The 21,862-nt window shown below is 35.3% G+C and overlaps 1 protein-coding gene across 3 annotated transcripts in view; it reads right to left on the reverse strand.

Moving 5' to 3' along the window:
• LOC126814528 (fibroblast growth factor receptor-like 1) overlaps positions 1–21,862 on the reverse strand; it is a 70,392-nt gene that overhangs the window by 26,053 nt on the left and 22,477 nt on the right. The window contains exon 1 of one of the 3 annotated variants that reach the window (XM_050539723.2): positions 16,079–17,104. The exons of the other annotated variants lie outside the window; for them this stretch is intronic. The gene's annotated coding sequence lies outside the window, so the exon portion shown is untranslated. Of the gene's footprint in view, positions 1–16,078; positions 17,105–21,862 lie in introns of those variants that run through there. 3 annotated transcript variants of the gene reach the window in all.

Below are 21,862 nucleotides of genomic sequence, written 5' to 3' on the forward strand. Positions count from 1 at the left end.
TTAGATAATGAACTGGGAAGAATGTTTTGACAGCAGCTAATGTTTCAATTTTTTCGAAGAAAAACTAAGCGATAATTTGAAAAAAATAGAATGCCAATGGGTCTTCCGACTAATTAACCGATGTGCTTTTTAAAGGATTGTAAAATAGTGGTCTTTACAAATCAGATAAACAAAAGTCCTCTTCGGCGCTAAAGATCACACTAAAAAAATGAACACTTCTGATAATTAGGAGAGCTTTCTTTACCATCTTACAGGAGAAAATCAACTGACCAATTACGCCCATGGTTTCATTAACGCCGTCGTTACAATAATGTTTAAATAGAAGTACAATGACGAATTCAACAATTTATTTGTATATCACAGGTCTGGTTTACAAAATTTTATTATCCAATTACCGACAAAGAAGAAGCGAGCTCCATGAATGTGCAATTAAATCTACAAACTAACTTTGTGAATTAATAAATCATAAGCATTCTCTCCCCTTTCCACACACTATGAAAATCGAAAATTGTCCAAACGTAATTTCCACGGCGCAAATATATTTCAAATTAAATACTTATTTAGCGAGCTTGTTTTTTTTTTAAATTAACACATAAAACGTGTAAGCTTTAATTTGTTATTTGTAAATTTATATACATTTTTTTCTCCGTCATTCAAAATTGAAAAATCATTTTCATTCCCACAAGTAAAACAAGACCATGACATAATAACTACAAAATGTATTTTCAGGAATTCTTCGCGCGTAAATAAAAGAGTAAAAAATGTTTAAAAGTTTGTGAAGAGTTAGGCCAGGAGTTGGATATGGAGTACACATGTAACGGTATTTAACTTGACCTTTTATTCTCGTATTGCTTGTTTATTGTAGCCTCCTCAATACTAGATTCCCCGTGGGGTCCCGATTGCTTACAAGTGTTTATGTTTACATGTGTTTTACAGACTGGAGAGGAGACTAAAATATATGTTTTCTTGTAGGTTTATCTTTTTGTTTTCAGAATCTGACCATCACTATTTTCTTACAAGACATGACCCGATCCTCAACCAATAGTTGCTGTACCTACAATTCAGGTCATATTAAGTGGTGGGCAGAATGATTGTGAGTAGTGGACAGAATGTGTGTATCTAACTGGTTTAAATGATTTGGGTGTAAAATGAAATTGTCGATTTAATTGCATTTTATATGTCGCTCTGTTTCGTGGGATGACAATCTGTTAAAGCGAGAGTGGAGATACTGTCGAGTTTTTTTGCAATAGGCCACAACCGAAAAATTAACAAACTGGCCAACTGTCGCATAATCGTTCCAAATAAAAATTAATTGTATAGGGTTTGGCTTGGTCATCATCACTAATGGAAATAACACGTCAGATCAAACCAATCAAATAATTTATATTGACTTAAATTTACACTTTACGCCTCTATGGTCAGTGTATAAAACCAAGTAAAGGTTCATATGGACACTTTGATCATGTTGGGACTAACACAGTGTATTTAGTTTGTAGAGTTCCTAACGTAATGTAAGGGAAGCTGGACCCGATTATGAGTTCACTGATCAACACATTTCTGCAGTCAACTATATTCTGATATTAAATAGCTTCGCTATTAGTGTAACAGGTTGAAAAAAAACCGTATTGAATAAATATTATCATCTATTAATTTGAGACAAGTTGCAAAAATCTGTTTTTACATAGCGACAGGTTTAACTTTACTACATATTGTGTCAATCACGTCGTGCTGTCACAGCAGGCGGCGAAATATGACAGTTCATACAGTTCTCTTTGGCAGTCATATGTTCAGTCTCGATCAACAAGTCACGTGTCATAACTAACACGACACGGTTCGTTGGTAACGACTATCATCTCCCATGAAGGGGTATTACCGTAGATTATCGGTTTTGTAATTGTTTTAGTATGTCACGGTCCGATAAGCAAAATGGCCAATAGCGCCCACCCTTTACGAGTGATAAGATGCATGCCAAATATTTGAAAATGTAGTGGGTAATGAAAAGGTATGATAATCGCAAGTATACCCAGTTTTACGAGGCCCAAAAGGTCTTTCATTGGATTATTAAATATATCCATAAAATATTAATATGATTCTTAAGATGTGTTTGAGTAAAAACAACCCTCAAGGTTTAAGGTTCGTAGCTACATGTTCATAGCTCGGAAATCCGCACAGATAATCAACCAATAACAATCAAGTGGTGAATCGCCGCCCATACACCCCATCAAACTCATATTAACAACTTTACACGTTTTTAAATACTCTTTGAAAATGTTTAGGCCATGCGACCACTGAAAAAGCCCGTTAAATGCTCTTTAATGTAAATTACCGCCCCTTATTGACGAGGAGTAACAGAAAGAACTAACGGTAAACTGTCAACTCTGCTAGATTTATGTTCTCTTGCCAGAAAGGTCAATTGTGCACCGACAAGGAACGACACAGGCAGTGTATAAAACAACTCTACCGACTTCATAGACGAACAATCAACGCTTATCGCTCAATTTACACTCTTTCTTCTAGCTATCATTATCATACTAATATGCCAATAATTGTATTGATGTTCTTCAACGAGTAAGAGATCATCATCCCACGAGAGTAATGTGTATTCCTTAATCACCGACCAATAGCCAACAAACAATTACTGCTATTTGCAACTATCAATGTTGCATTGAATCAAGAGCAAGTACCGTTATGTTTCCCACAGAGCATAATGTTAAATTTGTATTGGAATGATGTAAAGTTAATGATTACTCTATCATTCATGATATACCATTCAATAAAGGAATTTCATTGTGCAGAGAGAGAGAGAGTTTAACGTCCACTCGACACGAACTAGGTCATTTGGTAACTAACATGGTTCAATTTTATTTCAATAATTAGGTTCTGAGTAGGGGTCTTTAACAGTGGGAGGAAATCGGAGGACCAAGAGAAGACCCTACTCATTGTCACGTACAGTTGGGGAATCGAAACCACTCTAGTTGACTCAATGATAGACTTATGATTCAACGCGCACTGCTTACCATTCGGCCATCCCCCCCCCCCCTTTGTGCAAATGTTTTTAGCTCATTTTATATTAACAAACCACACTTCGAACTCTTTACAGGGCGAAATTGTTAAAAAGATAATCAATTTAGTGTCTTGTGATACAAATTTGGGAACAATATATTGCTTGGAAAATACATTTATACCCATCCAAGTAGGCTCCTCCATGTCCAGATCCAAAACAGTAACATGTATTACCACTTTCAGATATAGAGAGAATACATTTTTTCCACGAATAATTACAATCCCCTCTCCATTGAAGGCAACCCTTCATAAATTGAACGTTCTTACATATATTTTTAGCTAAAATATCAAAAACTCTAACGATACCATGTTAACATCCATAACCCATTATCTTCAGCATTCAAATCCAAAATCAGCCATGATAAGAGAATATAACAACGTACCTTCTAGTGCCACAAAATTGGTTTAACTAAAAACTGCAACATCTACGAGACTACGACCATGTAAATCTCTTCACACTAAATTCAGATGTCAAACTTTATATAGCATTTGCACTATTTTAAATCCTTGACATTAAGTCGACTGATTAGCTCGATACTAATACGTTGAACTAAGAGGGTATTTAAGATGTAGAGAATATATATCTCTTCACGAAACCCTAAGCTGACACTCTGATCAATTCTGCTTTAATCCCTTAACACTACATTCATTAACTTTAATCTTATGTTGGAAACCATACTTGAACGACTTGGCTTTATTAAACTTTTGAAACAAAACAACGAACGCGTGTGCAACACTTCTAAAGTGTCAATATTATTTCGCTGTATCTTAGAGATAACACTTGTTTAAGTTAGACTTTTGTCAACAAAACTTTTGTTCAAGGAAGATAAATAAGAAAAGAAAGAAAACAATATTTAGTTTAAATATAACACTTGTAGATTTTTTTTAATAATCTTCATCTCTGCTCATTGAAATTTAAAGTCAAGAACAACAAAAACAGTGTAAGAACTGAACAGGTGTGCGATATGAGAAAGAGATATACATTTAATTTTACCTATTTCCATCTTAAACGTAAGTACATACGAATACAAACAAACAAATATATTATATCTAAAGCAAAGAAAGAACCTATGCAGTCGAATTTGAAACGGTATGATGACCGTTTCACAATTGAACTATTGTCCTAAAAGTAAACATAACTTTGTAAATCGGAGATAAACAAACAAACAAATATATTATATCTAAAGCAAAGAAAGAACCTATGCAGTCGAATTTGAAACGGTATGATGACCGTTTCACAATTGAACTATTGTCCTAAAAGTAAACATAACTTTGTAAATCGGAGATAAACACAAAATACCAAAAGAAATTGAACCATGTCTACCCACGCGTAGAATTATGTAACTATTACGAAACTTTGTTTCCTTTGATTAAATACAAATTTTAACCTATATTTTAGAGGTGAACCGATTCGTTAATCACAAATTATGACCAAAAATATGATGAACGTAACTCGCAAAGAACACCCCCTTTTCCTTCCATCGAATTGGATTTATAGACTTCGCACCTATTGAAGTTCATGAGTCATTGGAATAATGTATATTTTCGTTCGAATAAGGCTTATTCACTATATTCCCTGGAATATACATGTACAATATAGTATATAAATATCTAATTCCAAAATATTTATTAGTAATGTCAGGCAACGAGTCGGTAAACATTACTCAATTCTCTAGACAATCACATCTCTTTCCTAAAATCTAACATTAAAGATTTTAAAAATCAATTTTAGATTCAAGTTTATCAGTTTGTCAATATTTCGTTATATTCTTACCGTGATGTAAAAATTGCGTGATTTATTCTATTATTTGAATATAAATACCGTGATCACACAACCCACTTTCAGATGGTTTTAATACAAGAAGTCAAAAACTGATAAACCAAATAACCTTTTGGACAGTAGCAGTATTCGAGATGTAGGCTATTGTATGCATAAGCTTGAACATCCATGAGATTACATATTGTTTCAACAACATGTCAGATATAGATAGTGTACTATATTAATATTCAACAGCCCATAATTTACACTAATTTACATTGCATTAAAAAGTTGCCCATGTTTCACATGTGACATGGACGACTCAAAATTTTATAAAAGGAGGTGGTCATATTTTGCAGTATACAATACATGCAATTTGATGTGTGCACTAAAATAGCACATTTTAGTAGGACCGAAGTCCATCCCATGGTAAATAATATGTCAGTGTGAACATATCCCAAGCGCCTGGATAATCGATATACCTTTACCAACTCTATCACGTTTTATAGCCTCGATTGTCCAATGTTTTGAAACATGACTGACGGAATTAGTGCCAAGTTGTTTACACGAATCAATCCGTTTTTTGATTAACACTTTGAAAGTGGGTGATATTTTGAAGTCAAATTAACGTGTTAGGGAGGTTAACCTATTGTTAATTCCACTATATACTGCGGATGACAAAATCTGTAAAGTCCTTTTAAGGTGTATTATTCATGCATTCGCAGGAGTTAAGATCGACAGCCCACTATAGTAATTAATTGGTAACAAAGAACCGATTGTAACTTTCAGTGCCATTTAAAAGATATAAGATATCAATTATCAGATATAAGTTTTCATATTTCAGCTTCAAGAAATTCAACGTTTGTTAGGCCTACTTCAATTCACCCTGTGTCAAGAAGGAGGGGTGGTTGGTAGGAAGAATGTGACCGGGTTATGAATAATATCAAGTTATCTTGGGGTCAAAATTATTGTCAGTGGTATAGTCAATAACTGGTCAACTGATTATAGCGATGATATAATGATCCCTAATAATGACAGAGCTTAAATAGTTGACATGTTGAGTAACATCTCCGGTCAGATACAAACAGCCCTGGGGTTGTTATTCTTGTATTAAACCAAATCGCACAATCTCTCTATATTTATCTATCATTTCCATTACAATTACGCATCCTATGTAACAAAGAATAGTATATATACGATTTGGGCTATATACCGGTGATACTATCAATATTCAAATTTCTGAACCTTAGCCTTAAGGCAAGATGGGTCATTCGTAATTAATTACCCAAAATTATTTCGCAAATCCGTGAGCATGCGATTAAAACTAATTCTTGGCCAATTTATAGATGTATGAATTAGTAGCCATCAAATTTAACTTCATAGATATTTGAAAGATGGTTTGTTCCAGAGGAACTAACAATAGATTTGCCATTTAACGTATTCAAATAGCCTACTACAACGAAGACTATCCAAAGTCTACAGAATCCACACAAAAGGCTGCAATAAGACATCAGGCCAATAATGTAGCAGTGGAGTGCACAAAGCCATCAATCATTCTAATTTGCTTTGAGTTATTGGTGAATGAATTCCAACCTCTACTTATCAACAAGTCTTATCAGAGTTAAGATAGAAAAGGGTAGAATAAGGGGTCATCATCCAGCCATTATAGTCCAATAATAGGGGAGAGGTTAGTTAACACATCATTCATACTAACCACGGGGGCTGTTGACGCGGAGTATCAACAATTACTTTAGATTAATTGGACCCAGTCCCTTTTGACTTGGGGATTATCTTCCTGGCCAGGACGACCACGTCAATCAAAAATATATCATGTCGTATTATCATCAACTTAAAGATAGTGAAGTGTGAGATATCCAACCTAATGTCATTATTTATAGCCCAATAAGTGTTCAAATTAGACACGACTCTAAACAAATAAAACGGATGGAAGTTGAACGCCATAACTCTTTGGTCAGGCAGTATACCGGTAAAGTTAAAGTTTTAAAATCTTGCTGAACACAGGAAGATTCTTAATAATAAGATTAAGAATGAGAGTAGACATAACGAACGGAAAGAAGAAACTTTATTGCATAAAAAACTTTACAAGAAACATGTAAATTATGACTACGAATTTACCAATACACCCAAATATTGTGACAAACACTGGTCTACAATTCATATTATCCTCTTTCGGGAAATGCCCCCCTCCCCCACCTACCTGTATTATATACTCGCACCGAAATTTCAATTAGTTTAAACTGACTTGCACGTATACACTGAGACGTATCCGTCCTAATATAAGATTTTAAACAGCAACAACACTTATCAGTTAATTTGCCTTATTTGTTCAAAATGTCATCATATTTTCCGCTTATCAACCAACAACGGAAAGTTAAATATTTAATAATGATCTCAAGTGTTTTGAATTGTTTTAGTTCTAAAATATTCCCGCTATCAGGAAATATTCACTATCCCACACCAGGCACAAGCACACTTCACAGATGCCAAGAATCGAATAACACTTTATATTTGGAGTGCCTAACGATTTAATTTTTTGTGCATGATTTCAAGCTTCAAGCTAGACTAAGGAAAGTGGTATTGTCCCTGGTGACCCCACAAACGAGAATTAAAAAAAGAAAAAAAAAGAAACAAATATGAAATGACGTGTTTACAAAAATATACATGTCGATATTTCTTCTTAAACCGACACCAGATGGCCTTAAAATGCAATTTATTTTAAAATTTGACCCATAGCTAAACAAAAAAGCTGTCGTGGATTTTTGTCAAAAACTAAAGCCAAAGGCAACACCCATTGAAGGAATAGGTATGGGCGGATTAGGGTTTAAATTCATCACACAGAATTTAAGCGGTCATTAGTAGTTATACGTAACCTGGGACAACAGTAGTCCATAGAATGTTTAAAAATCTTTACAAAATCAGACTATGATCGAAAAAGAAGGTGCAGGACGTCTGCCAACGTTTTGACCATACACAGAATTGGATATCGACGTGTGCGATAACACGTATATGTGCATCATATGTGCTTAAGGTGCAAACTTGTAAGTATACAAAATGTCGACAGCTCGGGATAAAGGCCGCACATCTTGAAAATACAACCTGTTAAAATTAACTGCGTCTGTGGGATTATACGGTCCCTGGGGCACTCAGCCCCCAATCTAACGAAAAAACCCTAATTGAAAATGGCGGGTAATTAATAATTTGTCCACGGTTGAAATCATTCGTTTACGGTTCAGTTATGACAGCCTCTCAATGGAACTATAAACATTTACTTTGACACATCGCATTATATAACGCTTCCTTTCATGGTTATCGTAACCGCCATTTCTCAGTCCAAAAGTGGACTGTTCAGTTTCAAGCGGTCGTTGTTGACCTTGTAGACTTAGCCAATCCTGACATGTGCAACAATGGCATTCATTAACTATCTGCCCGTGAAATTTCCAACAAGACTCAACGCCACAATGATGTTATTCAGGAAATGGCGTAACAGTTATTTCATAATTTCATATCACACTGTGACATACAAAATGTCTTGGTTACTCATGTATTGAGTGTCTGTGTGACCGAGACGATATACTTACACGTCCTATTATTTTGTTCAACATGAGTTCACAGATAAGAAGTCATATTTGTTATATCATAAAATAGCATATAGATATATCATATAGATAATCATCAATATCTAACAACTTCTCGTGTTTTCCTTTTATAAAATTCAACTAGCGGAAAAAGAAACAACGTTTTTGTCAATGGTTGAAGTGGGGGTGATGATGGTATCGTTATTAGATTTTAACAAGAAAACATTTTTGTACAGTTAAGTTGGGTATATAGAAAAAGTTGTTAAAGTTTTTGGAAGATAATTGTTTAAAGTGGTTGTATGACATTTATTGACATTTTACAATACTTACCGACATATACTAACATGTATACTTATGTAAGCAAATAAAAATTACATTTCTAGTATTACGTTAAAAACAACTAACGGAAACGAGCACTTGACATCACCAAAATAGCGATGGTACGTTTTATAGCGGGCGAGACATTAAGTCGGTTAGCAAGTATCCTCAAAACACTAGCCCAACATCCCACTTGAGATAGAGACGGTTTACAAAAGGTCACTTATTAGAAGAAGCTGATTACAACTGCAAAAACTCGAAACTGACATTAACGATCCAATATTCCTTAAATACCAAAGCCGACCTAGTCAGATCAACGCGGCTGCGCTATCCTAGTGTACAAATGCTTCACAATCCTTATTTGTCGTTAATTCAAACAAATGTAACAAAGCTGTATCAACGTAGAGTTAGAAATATCAACTGAAAGGTTATTTACAATACAAGTGATTTTTTCGCCTTCCAATGTCTGATCAGAATGTAATAATAGAGTAGAGAGTAAAAAATACAATTGAATAGTCGCCGACTAATGATACCAAGGTATGAGATAAGCGCAATAATAAAATGTCAAAGTATCACGATGAAAACTGCCCAGTTCATCAGAAAAAGCTTTAACCCAGAACGCAATATCTTTCGTTCTAGATAACAATGGCGTTACTCGGATCGGTTTCCGTAATTACTGAGCAGTTCAGATTTCAGAAGAAAATTTATCTTGGTGTGATTCCCGCCAATACCGACTGTCAGCAGACGACATGCTGTCTAGTCTTTATTGACCAGTCATCGAGATTCAAACGCTAGGGACGAATAAGTCGAAAGAAATCTGCGGTACTTGGTGACCTTTCTACCGAGGACAAATTAGATTCAATTCGACCCACGAAACACGTAAAATGGCCGTTCTTTAAAGGCAGAAAACGTGCCGGAGTAGATCTGGAAACGGAAGGACGATTAACGGTTTCTTTTTCCTGCGAATGTAATAGTTACTTGAGAGTGGTGCGTATTGAATTGTATCAGGAAAAAGCACTTTGCCATATATAAAGTCATGAAAATGGAGCGTTGTAAAGAATTAGTGCTTTGTTAACTTGGATGTAGTGGTATGAAATGCCATAAGGTTGAAACATATGTGTTCCAGAAATGAACTAACGAAGTAGGTCTCTGATTTAATCCACCAATTAATATTGTCACGCAAAGAGACCACTATTTGAGAATATCGGTAGTTTGATTATGCTACCATTGCAGTAGATTGACATAATGGATATTTCGACAAAAATGTATAGGTCTAGTTCAAAGCAAAATACTGTACAATTTCTTAGATTTATGACTCTCGGTTATGGCAGGTCCCCTTCCTCCATGAATCACCTATTAGTGTTACTTGTAGGTGCTGCTGTTTTTAGATGTAGCTAAATGACACAACTATACGGAGCGGGCGGACGGGGGGGGGGGCAGCCTCCGGCTTCAAATTTCCAGGAACATCGTATCAACATCTTTATCTAACTATAATAATCGATTTTCTTTATTAAATCTAATAATAATGATGGATTATGTGGCTTCTAATTTCTCTGAACCAGTGACCTTTCTGGTCAATTATTTAACCTTTGAATCTATAATATATATATATACTTATTATAGATCAAAACAAACTACATCGAGTCACTTAATTCTATTATGTTTATAGCTTACTGTATGTATACACATCATATACGAGAGCCAAGTTATACACGTTACATCAAACAGCTTTTACAAACGGAAAACGAGATGTAAACTGACTTTGGGGAAAAGAGGCATGTTTTCCATGCACAGAACACAGAAGGGGTGGATTGAGGCCAATCAGAAATATTGTTGGTCGCCACTCGGTGATTTTACCACTCATCGGCGAAAGACATCGTGTACAAATATTAATCCCCGAAAATTGGCCCACGTCACGTTACGCCTTCTATCGCAGACTCGATCAACACGGCTCAAACGTTACTTTCATCTGTGACTTTAAAGTAAGATTGACTACAACTGGAAAATATTCTAAACGATGGACGATCTAATCTAACAAGACTTCACATTAATTCATTATTTTACAAACTCCGGCGACATGACGTAAGCTTATACAACATAGTAAGTAATCTACTGCCTGTCCTTTAATCATTATATTGAAATTGTGAGTCCGCTAACGTCGTCTACACTTGATAACGCGTAAGCCACCAAAGATCAGACTGGATGAATATATCTATCAATTCCATTCACTTCATCAGCATGGTGTCTTTGGAACTTTATTCTTTGATGTCACGTGATTGGGAGGCAATATTATTCACAAATGCATTAGTGTAAATGGTGCTGGGGGTTGCTCGACGGACAACCGATAAGAATCACCATGAAATCGATACAAATTAGAGGATATCGTCAGGTAAAGCCCAAGTCTATACAACAAATCACCAATGAATACGAAAACACGGCGTTCCGTGCAGAGGAATCGTAAACAGTATGTTAGTTTTTTTACCGGAATTGTAAAGACAACCGGCTTTGTGTTTAGAGGAAAAAAATCGAAAAACACGCTTAACGTTTTAAAGCATTAAAGCCGCATGTTTTCGCCCACTGTAGCACGGTAACAGGGAAGTTGTAGTTTTTTCGTTTTAACAAATTCAATTTCTGTGAAACTATGTTGTCAAATTCTATGTGCGAATAGAATAAATACGGAGATAACGATCTTTCATTTTCGAGATTCACCATTCATCATATATTAAACTGACATTAGAATAAAATCCTAGCTCCAATAGTGTTATTCTGGTGTAACACAGAGAGAAAAAAGCAAGAAGAAAACTAATAGATTAGACTCGATGATAAATGTATAAAAGTATTAATGATGTAATCTTAGTCTAGAATAACTACATTTGCAGCTAACACTGGTCATTCATCATGTGTAAATTAGGCGAATAAAATCAATAATAATATATAATACAAGTTGAGATTACTATGGTATTTGACAAGTGTGTTTTGTTGGCTTTACAAGAACAAAACTAGATAAATGGCATATGTTCCTAGAGTCCTATAGCATCCCTACTGAATCTGTTTATCAACTTCATCCTTTATTTTATTAGTTCGGGCCTTATTGCTTATACTATTGTTACACATGTAATAAACGTGATTTGAGGTTTACAAATACTTAAAACATACATTTGCCGTTTGAGACAAAGGGTAAGTGCAGCATGAGCATGGCCGGCGAAAGCAATTCTTGATTGGGGGGGGGGGGGTCCATCCTAGGTCCTTATAGGTGTGGGTCCAGGGGCCGCAATAACCTAGAGAAAAGAGTACTTGCGGCCCCCCCTAGCCTCCCCACTCCGCCGGGCCTGATGAGTCGAGGCAAACATTGTATTCATAAAGCACAGGAGACCCCGAAGAGTCACATAAGTAACCCAAACCCAAAAGTATTGCGATGGATAGCCTAATAAGCAGCATCTGTGTGTGAGTTGGAGAAAGATAATTGGTCCAAAACGGATTAAGGAACTAGGGCACAAAGCCAAACGTTATGCCAAGGATCCATTAAATGAAACTTGAACTTGGCGAGTCGCAATCTGGCGGTTAATGATTGAAGGTGGAAACCCTAAAGTGCAAATGGTCATTGAAGTTGGTTTTTGTTTTTCGATTTCTAAATCATAAAAAATGTACCCCCCCCCCCTCTCCCTTATGAACTGTTTGAAGAATCTAACAGTTTATTTGTATAAAAGTATGGATGAGCATGATTTACAAAGTAGGTCTACATAAGGCAAATGTTTTACAAAGAAGTACAACAAGGAGGTTTATAATAAAGAGATTCAGAACAGGAGCTAAGTGGACGATGCTTAAAGCTTACATAATATTGGCTGATATATAGCAGTCATTTGGATAATTACTTCATCGTTGTGATTTACTATCTTAGACTAATGGATATTTTTCACTTAGCTTTAGACTTTATACAGATAATAACAACTTGTATTGTTGGGTAGGTAATATCATCACACTCTGTTGTCCAGTTCTTTATCTCAATGACAAAGATCAATTGGTTGACCTGATGCTCTACAAAAGACCTGACAAAAGAGTCTATTACTGATAATGGCGGCGGGTATTAGAGATGACTAGTGTAGTCTTCATTGATAAAATGTCACCAATATACATTAATATCTTAGACCATTAGTTAAATTACATTGATGGTCAAGTCCGTGTTGTCTACTAAATTCCATTGTACTCCAAGAGATCAACAATATTGTTGTACAGAACGCATTTAATACTGGATATGAGCAAACTCAATGCATTTACATGTTTTGCTTATCGCAGTTGTTGATGGCATAATTATTGTATATTATCATGCTACATACTGCGTGTTATTACATACTCACTATAAATTTAAACTTCATGCACGGATTTAATTCAATTATTTTCATTTAATATCAAGCGTTTCTTGCATGGTACCAAACACATTCCGATGCATCGAACGAATGTAATTTGAAGACACGCTGTGATGGAATTGGACATTCAAATCGGTATCGTGCACGCTAATACTTCAATATGTCGGTCCATATAGATAGAGACTAGAAGCTTTGGCTATGCCCATTTATATTAAATACGCTACACTAGCTTTAACAATTCAGTAGTCAAGTTAATTCTACGAAACTAAGTAAAAATCCACTATAAATAACGCAGAACAAATCTGTTGATAACTATCGGTGTTTCCTATTTTCCAACCTAACTACCAGTTAGTAATAATAACAGGGAACACAGTACATAAAAGCAGTGGGCAATATGTTACAATTACGGCTGTCATCCTTAATGACATCGTTACTAATGGAAAAACCCTAATTAGTACTTACGACTTCTTTGTAACCATGGCAACAATCACGACTCATGACATTTCCTGAAAAGATTTTTCAGTTTGGTCTAAAAACAACGAAGAACAGTTTTATAGCTCTTCGGATTTTTTTACAGTCAAATGAGATCTTTTAACAATTTTCACTTTTATTTGTCTTTAAAACAGATTACTTTGCTATAAATGACAACATATCTTCCATGTTGCGAAAATAAATGTTTTGATTAAATTTATTCAATGTCAGAAAATGTTTTTATTTTGTGAAATTGTCGAAATAGTTGCTGCTATAAATATGCTCGAATAATCAGTAGTTGTGCAAACTAACAACAATTCTGAGCTGATTGATCAAATTTGACGTCTTCACGAAAGATTTTAAAGGGTTAATATATTACAGAGTTTTTGATACAAGTTTGTTGTGTCAGAAACAAAAATTGATAGCAATTTATTTTGCAGATAATTTTGACCAAATCAATATTTGTTGTGTCGTACACCATATAGGATTGCTGATTAGGAGTGACCTTGATGAATCGAATCCCTAGAATATTATTATTGTATATACAGTAAAATGAGGCCAATAGACAAGGATCAGCTAAATTTTGAAAACGATGATTTAAATCCTCAGAATGATGCCAATTGGTCAAAGTATATTTGAGACAGAAGTATACTTCCAGAGACACAATAAATGTTAGACTATCCTATAAGTTGTTAACGGTAAGGAGAGTAAATATATTTCAGAAAGGTTTCAACCCCAGAAAGGATTGTTGCCTTTGAAAGGTGTTGTATGGTTATCCTCCAGTTCCCAAAACGGGGTTGATTGTATTGATAATAACTGTCCGAAAGGTGATGCAAATATGAAATCCCAGAATGTTTTTTGTTCTAGAAAGGTGATTATGATATAAACTTCCAGAGGAGGAGTTTATTTCAGAAAGGTGTTGATGATATACACATCATGTAGAAATACAAAGAAACACAACTCTTTATTTCCAAAGACAATTCGTTCAGATGGTTAGCTGGTATTCTAAAAAAAAAACATTTGTAAGATTTATCTCAAGAAATATTGATTTTCCAGAAACTTGATGACCGCAATACCTTAAAAGGGGTCAGTAATATTAACTTCGACGGGAGGCGTTCTTCTAAAAAGATGTTAATGTTTTCAAGTTTTGATTGAATGTGTTGATGATAGGAGCTTTGTGCACTGGTCTTCCAAAATGTTGATAAAATTGACTATCAAGATACATGTGTATAGCGACGAATTTGGGGACTTATCCTCAAAAACAAATGGAAACTGGGACTTTGTATTTCTGAGAAAAATTACCACAGAGCTTCAGATAGTTCTAGCTGTCTAGGATGAAGGTTTCTGTCAGAATTAACCAGCTTGATTCACAAATATATATACCTTTAAAATGGTTATCATTTATTTCTTCCTTTAATTGATAAATTGTTCTGGATATAAAACAGACTACAATGATTGGATACGGTTCTATTATTATAAAGTTTTAATATATTTTTAAATACGGTATAAAAACCCAGACTCGATAGAGACTTGGCCTCCTGGGAATATTACAACCTCAGGTCTTATTACTTTATTATAAGGCTGCTATAGTACCGTTTATCTATCTATCCACTTTTTAACTTGATCTATGACACTCGACCATTCCCTTGAGTGCAATACCATTTTGTTTTCTGTAGATTGATGCCTGATAGTCGAGTAATAAGAAATGCCAAACTAGTCTTACAATTGACTAATGGATAGTTTTGGACAACATATTACGGAATATATTCCCTATTGTTTTCCTTATAATCTATGAGACTGGCTTTGTTTTCTATCACAGAGGAAACTAAATATAATCCACAAGCAAGACGTGTGTTTAATCAACGTGTAGTTACATCTGTCATGGTTGATTTTAATTCATCAATATTATTTTGATGTTTTGCTAATTATTTGTTTTTGTAGTGTTCGTATTAAAAGTCTCGTCTGATTGGCAACAGTGACGATCTCGATTTGTATCTACATTTGCGTAATCCGATTATTACGAAACACCAAAAGTATGGAGATGTGAAATCTTAGTACTAATGGAATAAAGTCAAAGAATTGGTGTCGAAGCCTTCAAATCCCTTGTGATCTTTCTGAGGATCATGTTAGATATGTCGTCTGCTTGATTTGCAATTCATGCGTTTTTGCATTATTCCATTAAATCACATGCCATTAAATCTTAGACGTATTATCAGATATATCCCCTGTGACTTCATTATGCATCATAGTTTTTTCTTTAGCGAGATCAAAGGATTATTCAAAATTCTGATATTCTTATTAGGGATATTAGGCTTAGATGTAACACAGTTTTCTTAGTAGTTAATAAAATGGCAAGATTTTTTGCATAAAAACTATCGAGAGTATTCTTTGAAGGTCATGTCATTATTCAAATGACAAATAACGTGAAACTCAAAATGATATCAAAAATTGTAATATTTCTTGATATTGGTTTTGAAAAAAATAAAATAAATCGCATGTTTACTCACCCAGATAAACTAAAACCGTACATCCAGGAGATTTTTTCAATCGACCAACAGAAAGATAAGATAGGAATGATAGCACACAGTTCCCTGAACGAAAGATGACTGAAAACAGGCAGTAATCATAGATTATCTTACAGAAACCCAGTCAGGTGAAGCACAACAAGAGCTTTGAAATGTCAGAAAAAATTCCTTCTACTAGGAATGGCAAGTATCGGCTGCTACCCTAATGTTTCCCGTCACAGCACACCTGTATCTCAACACTGTCGTCTGATCGTGTAGCCATGAACATCAAAGGAATGCAGTAAAAATATTTTCATTGAATTATGTGGATTGTAAGTAGGTAGTTTACGTTGATGATACGTTGATAATGGTTTCCGTCTATTCAAGAGTATAGTTTTCCACTTAACGTATAAAACGTATACTTATTTAAACCACGTTACTTTACTCCTTAAGGTCCAACTTTGATTTCAACCGGCACTTGAGATCTCAATGTAAATGGGTTATGTAAACTCTAAACCTGAATGGTTTCTTCGAGAAATGTTTTCTAATATCACAACAGCGCAGTAATATTTGTTATGCTTTTTCCACGCGGAGTTACCTCATTAGCTGACAGGGAGCACTTGATGATACTATGTATCCTTAACTGGCACTTTTAAACGGTAGATGACAATGGACGATGCCGAGAGCAAGAATATAATCCCATGTATCAATGTTTTCACATACTGATCAATGTTGATTTTACGAGAGAGAAATCACTTGACAACATGATCGCAAATGTTTTAGTAAATCCTTTAGTCACGATTTAAATTAATCACCGAGGGCAACCTTATTCTGAGTAACCTCCTATCACAGTTTTCTATGGATTCAGTTAGAGCAAGAAGTCTGCTTATACACTAGAAGCTAACTAACTCCGTCTACAGAAATTGTTCGAGTGTCCATTTGTCGATTAAACCTTTAGACTAAACGGCCGCGCAATGTTTACCTTCATGACCCCAGTTTTGCCTAAAACAAAACTGTTTGTCTTTGGCGACGTGTACATGCCTTTAAATGTGACAGGGATAAAGTTAACAACCCGTCGTGTGTACTTGGTCCAGTTGGGTCGGGTTTTTACGCTGCAGGTAAAACAGGCCTGTGTCGACACAACATGATTTTACCTCGTTTCACCTGTCAAAACGCAGTAGAACAAATTTATCGTTAATTACTGCCGTCTGTTGACAGGTAAGCAATTCGCGTATTATATCAACTAAGCGTTCTCGACTCGCTCCTCTCCGATCAAACGTTACGACGTCAACAGCTCGGCCACTCGGTTCGATTAAACTTTGTTTCGTCCTATTTCAATAAAGAGAGGTAGACGATATTTTGCTTTGCTTTCCCCATTCCCCCATACTGTGAACTGACAGCCGCTGGAAAAACTAACCCTATTTCATGTTTTGATCGATTGAAAATTGTAACCCGAGACATGTAAGTAGAAATGTAAACGAAAAGTGGGAATTGAATGTCGAGTCTGTATAAGCTGAAATGTTATGTTTGTGTTGAGTTTAATCAGAAACGACTAGTGATTTGATTGTGTGGGGGGTTATTGTCAGCGGTTCGAGCATGTATAGGGCGTACACGTGATAAACGACCGTCCAATTGATATTTGTCAACAGCGTGGGGCTTCAAACATACCGAAACAGATTCATTCTTCAGATTAATAATTTAGAAAAATAAGAGTTTAAATCTCTGTATTAACTCCTATTGTTTGATGTATAATTCGGTGACGGTAACCGGAAAATGTCCCTATATCATGGACATATTTGTGAGCTTAACCCCGTTACATACAGCCTTCACCATCACTTTATAAAACAGTAAACATCGACGTAATAAACTGACATAGAATTTTTAAAGTGTTTCTATATATTATTTTCACATCGCTGTGTGTAATGATTACGTGAAAATTAATGACCAACACCCCCTTTTTTCGCAGTATTGGACTCACCTGCCCACTTGATAAGTTCTAGCTGTCAGTACCCCCTCTTTAGACCATTATAAATTATAGGGAAATGATAAACTAAGCTCAGCGTGACTGACTCTCAAATTAAATACATTCACGAAAATCTATACAACTCGACGGCAATGAAATAAAAGACTGAGTGATTGAGGAACTCGGGTAAACATGAATGTCAAGAACTGATCGTTCTTGTTGACACACGGAGTTTACTAAATATGCAGCTGGTTCATAGAAAAATCCACGAACACAGGAAAAAAACATGTTCTTAAAGACTCGCATTTACAATAGATAATATGCATGTGCATATCATAATCATAATAGCTGCACACGAGAACAAAAGAATATGGGTGTCAATCACAACAAAGGAGACAGATCATGTTACGTGAGTGCACACCACTCCGATCAGACTTGATTTCTCTCACTTGCCGCTCTGAGGTTTCGGATGGTGACGCGACGAGGGTTTTAATTTCATCAAAGACGGGTGAATAGAGCAGATCTATGCACGATGATGTCACATGATAGCTATCTGAACTCTGTTCAATTAAAACGCTTGTTTCACATATTGGCGTTAAATATATTAGATTAAGTATTATACAATTTCCCGCTTATTTTTTTTTATAGGTGTACGTCATGTAGTTTCAGTAAGTTATAATAAAGAACGCTATTGCATACTCTTTGTCAAATTCAAAAGCTTTGCATCTCGTCTAAGACATCACTCTTAAATCTGAACTTCATACAACCAAAAAAGTGCTTGAAGGCAACAGTTCCATTGATTCTTTAATAAAATTGTTCTGAACTGAATCCCTTTAGGGTATCTTGGAGATGAGACACAAGATTATGATTATTGATTCGTAATCTGTAAATGAGAGTCCCTTATCTCAGCTCGTATTACAATCTTTCTTAATGATGCTCTACAATACTGGGATCCTAATTAGAAAAAAATATAATACCAAAAGGACTCGTACGAAGAAAATTAATACCCATGTTCATCATGCATGACTATTATTAATAGGTAATGTATATCTGAACCTAAAGTAAACGCAAGTGTTCGTTTGTGAAGAGAATTGGGGGGTCTTTCCCACAGTATGGGTGATCTGTCATGTCACGTCACTGACAGTAAATAAACTCATGTATAACCAAGGTGGACATATTTTAACATGAACACAAATCATTGTCCTGTGCTAATTAATTTAGGTAGAAGTAGGATACAAGTTAACATGTACCATAACTAGGTGGAGTTTTTATTTAATCTGCTATCCAATTACTCATCTTATTAGAAAAAGTGATGAGCATTCATTATTGGTTTGTTTGATAGAGTTCCGAGTTAGAGGGCTTTGTATTTCTGTGTTGGAAGCCACGGATGAATTGGTACGTATGACATCAACTCACTAACTTGGAGGTCCCGGGTTGACCGAGAACAGTACTCTGGATTTACTAGGCTAGTTTCCCTCGTCGTGTTAAAGATTCCGAACAGTTAGAAATAAAAATAAGAGTAGACCGTAGCGTTGCAGTCCTACAAAATGTTCCAGTTAGCCCAGTGCATGGCGTATACGAGCCTCTTTAGCTCGGTTGGTGCTGAAAATGATAATGGATTGTGTTGAATAGAATCAGTGGGTGCCTACCCCCAATGATCTACTGTAGGTATCTCGATCACGTCGCGTAGAAGAGTAAGGTCTCTGCATGGATAATAAAACCAAACTCCCCGGGATCAAACACGCCCAGGGTTTGATGGCCTATCTATAGACTTCGTCCAAACATCAAAAACACAATTAAATATGACTTTGTACAAGATGTAATAGCAATTTAATTCGAGCTGAGGTAAACATGTAAAGTATTAAAAGTGGATTCATTATTCACGGTGATTACCGTTCTTTGTTAACTCTATGGATATAACAGTTGTAGAGCAGCATGATGTATAAAAAAAACATAACAGATTGTTGAGCTGATGTGAGCGTTGAAACATGCCATAAGCACCTGGTAAACTTATAGTCAATATCAAAAGACAACCGAGTCTAAGTCATCTCGAATTCCTTCTAACGTTAGTCTATTTTCTGTTGAAATAACATTTGCTAGTCTAAAGAGCAGACGTTGAGAAAGAGGAAAATTCGAGCCGAGTTCTACTTAATGTTGTGTAAATCGATTCTGATTTTTGGGGGGAAGCATGCAAAAACCTACATCCTGTGTTTTCTAATGGAAGAGCAACATTGATCCACGTGTATCCAGCTGTCTTGCATCGTCTCGTTCTTCCAGTTGTAAACTCAACACCCTCTCTTCACGGATTTTGTCGCAAAGATATGAAGTGCAAAATCAATCAACAGCCAACATTGTGGCCAATTTTTGCTTAAAAGTTTCTCAATGGCAAGCCGTTGGGATTGATTTGTTTCCAGTGAGCAACCCAATAAATGTTTTCCAATGACAAAACAAAAGCATTGCAACAGTTTAGTTGGCGTAAAAAACGATCTTTTATAGATCGTGCGACGTTGGCGAATAATTGTATATTCGCGTCAGCTTAATTTAACACGAGCGGCATGGCCTTTAGTTGCTTGTACAGGAATGAAAAATGGTCTTGACTCGACAAGATCTCCGAGCACTTATTAACGACAATAGGCACCATGGTGCATTAAAGATTATCCCGATTTAGAAGAACGCTTTACGTTGTAGTACGATGGTGGTGGTACGGATAAAGACATTCTTTATTTGTAATCGTTACCAATGATAGAAAGCAAACACAGAACACAAATAGTATAAAGACAGATACAATCTATATAGGCAAAACGATAAATCCATTTGGCAGGCATCGATTTAATAAAAGGCGACGGTAGACAAGAGTTTAATGGCGATGAGATTGGTTACTGATAGCTTTATGGTGGCGTTTACAAAACTATTCAGTTAACATGGTATAGAAAGATGAAATCATTAGTGTTACTATCTTAAAACATCTAACTTATTACTCTATTATTAATTGCTTGATTTACCTTTCGATAGGTAAAGGTTTTATTTGTTTACATAGGGAACAATAGATACATAAATATCCATTTAGCACCTTTTTGCTAGAAATCTCTATCAGCCATTTTCTACTATTATAGTGGGACTCAATGGCAACACTATCATTATTGTGCTAAATTCCGTTTGTACACTTATACCTACTTTAAAGATGTGGTGCCGAAACGGTTTGAATGGACATTAAAAAAAACCCTCATGAATCTCAATATTGATGATCCAGAACTAAACGCATTCTTACGAGCATTCCTTTTTTTTATTTCAAGCACAATTTAAGCAGAAAATTTAATGAATCTGAATGAATTTATTTTTTTAAAAAAGAGGATTTTTCTGAACGTGATTATTAATAACATGCATAGAAAAGATATCTCCGTCATTCAATATAAAATCATGATTTTTAGATATCATTTTACATTCTTGCATGATTACATGAAAATAATTAAGAAGTCGAATCAATAATTTCCAATCAAAAATGAATAAGAACATGCGTTTAAAGTCAGTCTTTATGAATCTTCAAGCATATCTCTATTTAATACGCAACCTTTAACCTCAAGCACAGAATAGAAGATTGGTATAGACATAGTCTCGGTTATAATACTCTTATAGACACAAGCAAAAAAATAGACACTGATCATGTAAAACACCATTGGTCTGGATAAAAGAATCTTTAATTAAAAGCGGCCATCTTGGTTGACATGTAATTTTATCTGGCTTAAGTAACCCACACCATTTAACACCACCCTAAAATACGTATCCATACCACCAGCAATTTCCAATTAAAATCTGCGTTTCAAATA

This window comes from Patella vulgata, chromosome 3 (genome assembly GCF_932274485.2).
Source record: "Patella vulgata chromosome 3, xgPatVulg1.2, whole genome shotgun sequence".
Lineage (NCBI taxonomy): Eukaryota > Metazoa > Mollusca > Gastropoda > Patellidae > Patella > Patella vulgata.